General features: G+C 42.4%; 1 protein-coding gene across 5 annotated transcripts in view; it reads left to right on the top strand.

Moving 5' to 3' along the window:
• The first annotated feature begins 517 nt into the window (after positions 1-517).
• Positions 518-2,500, top strand: part of LOC138042595 (uncharacterized) — a 16,880-nt gene continuing 14,897 nt past the window's right edge. For all 5 annotated transcript variants that reach the window (XM_068888539.1, XM_068888541.1, XM_068888538.1 and 2 more), the window contains exon 1: positions 518-657. The gene's annotated coding sequence lies outside the window, so the exon portion shown is untranslated. The remainder of the gene's footprint in view (positions 658-2,500) is intronic.

The following is a 2,500-nucleotide window of genomic DNA, read 5'->3' as shown; positions in this document are numbered from 1 at the left end:
AACGAAAACCCGATTGATGACTGGTTATTATATCATTTACAGTTAAATAATAGTAAATCTGATCGTAAATGATACGCTCAAAGACTTAAGTAACAACAGGGATAATAGAAATTGGTCTATAATTATTCATACCGTTTACCGTTGATAACAAACTGAGCATTACCGGGGTGGCAGACCGTAGTTTGTCAAATTGGTGGCTCCTGAGAATTTAGTCTTCGGCCTTGGGATTTTATTATAACCGTTGACAACCCAGAAATTGAAAAATGGCTCAAATCGCGTCGGATCTAATAAGGTTAGGCTTTTTAATTGAGATTTTTTTCGTATAATCATCTTCTTGAGCTTTTTATCGGGATTCCCATACAAATCGTTATGTTTTTGTCGGCCATGCTCACCCGAGCTTGGGGGGCCTGTGCCCGGATAGTGGCCTGTGCTCAGATTTCCGAGAAAGACTGATGTCAAGAGGTCAATTTCGCAGAATTGTCACAACTGCAGCGGAAAAAGTACCCTAATCTCTACAAGAGTGCTGAATTTTAACTGAAACAGAGTGTCAAAGGAGTAACAACTAGTTAACACGCTGAACTCATAACGAAGAGGCCTCCCTGTGTAATCTGATCTCGTCCACGAAGAGAGTTTGCCTTGTTTTGAAGGCTAAATGAGGTACGAGAGCTTAATTTTAACTTGCTTCGGTTTTAATTATCTGCTTCTCGATCACATTGTAAGCCTATATTTCTAAATGCAGTACATAGTGCTCTGTTAGAGGATTTACGAAAGTACAGCATAGAGTAAAATTTACAGTCTAAATGGGGTAACATTAAATTTCCTGACCAGTGGTGAAAAAGCCAAAAACGCCCTGGCTTGTCGTGTAAAATTCCTAATAATTTTCCTCATATTGCGTGACCAAACAAAGTTAGACAGCGATGACACGGCGACATATCTGGCATTTATTTAAGCGGAATTAATGCCCTCTTGAGTAAACACATCACAGTTCTTTCGGATCAGATTTACAGACTCGAACCGGACAGGAGAGTTCGTAATTCCTTTATGTAAATTCTTCGCTTTACATATGGGACATTTCTATGTCCTTCGCAATACAACTTCGTGTATCAAGGGTTTGTTCCACTTGCTTCCCTACCGGCGTACTTCACCCTGTGCGCACACGAACTTCCGGCCAACTTAGTAAAACTTGAAGAAAATGTTGGACATGAATGATTAACGAGGCCAAACCGGCGCAGCCGCAGGACCCCTAGAAAACTGCGCCGCAAACGACTTTTATATTTCTAAGCAAACTCAGGCCTGCCCCAACCTTATCCCGTAGCTGGGTTGTCTGAACGCCGTTTAACGCCATCCAAGATTAGACCCCGATTTCCGTCTACGCCACTGTCAACTGGGGGGTGGGGATGAACATACGTCGCCACGCAAAACAGCTTTGTAGGCGCGTTAAACATGCATTTTTTAACCTTCCTCTGTAAATGACCATGTTTTGCTTATTTTGGAGACGCGAGTGAACCTGGACTTCTGAGTTTTTCGTTCTTCTATTTCGAACTGAACGTCAGGTCAGTGACATATTTCCATATTTAGCATGAACAAGTTTTTCAGTAGACCTGTAGTCGCACATAATCTGATAAGAGAACAAATCTAGACAATTGCGAAACTCGAAGGATCTGAATCGAAATTGATGTTCCTCTCCGGAGGAAGGGGGGGGGGAGCTCCCATGTGAGGTCGGGAATGCTCATCGCACGACCTCGTCCCCAGGGTCTCTCTTCTTCCGACAAGGGAGGAAAAGAGAGAGAGACTGGGAACAAGGATGGCTCATCGTCACGCTTATGGGTGTAAGTGACGGGATCTATGTCGTCATTGGTCTACGTCACTACAAAGTCACGTGAGATAGAGCGCGCGAAACCAGAGCTTGCCATTGAGCGTCGTTTTTCACATGTTTTCAGAGCTCGAAGTTAAGGTACGTTTTGAATTACGAATATGTTTTCGGACTTTTTCTACCGTATGGAAGCCTATATGGAAATAGCGAAGATTCCCTTTTGAGGGAAGATGAAAAGGGAACTCCCGAATCAGGAGAAAATACGGCTCCCTCGCAGTGCAATGAGTTAATGGCTCTTTTAGCTTCACTGAACAAGACGGTGGCCGCCATAATTATATGGCATCTATTGGTCTCAAGGATGCATATTATTCAGTCCCCATACACCCAGTTCATAAAAATATCTGACATCTTGCTGGAAGGGGCATTTGCATAAGTTTTTTTTTCCGAATGGCTTGGCACCATTTCCAAGAAAATTGACCAAATTGTTGAATGAAGCATGTGTTTTCACACCTAAGACAACAAGGACATGTCTCAGTCGCATACTTAGCTTGCAGCAGATGACTTAAATGCCTGCATCAACAATGTTGTAGAAACATTGTTTCTTTTAGATAGACTTGGATTTGTTGTAACCCTTGAAAATCTGTTCTAATCCCTACTCAGGAAATTGTATTCCTAGGGTTTATCTTA

Source organism: Montipora capricornis, chromosome 3 (assembly GCF_036669925.1).
Source record: "Montipora capricornis isolate CH-2021 chromosome 3, ASM3666992v2, whole genome shotgun sequence".
NCBI lineage: Eukaryota > Metazoa > Cnidaria > Anthozoa > Scleractinia > Acroporidae > Montipora > Montipora capricornis.
The sequence above is the reverse complement of the archived record's forward strand: the minus strand, read 5'-3'. Positions and strand labels throughout refer to the sequence as shown.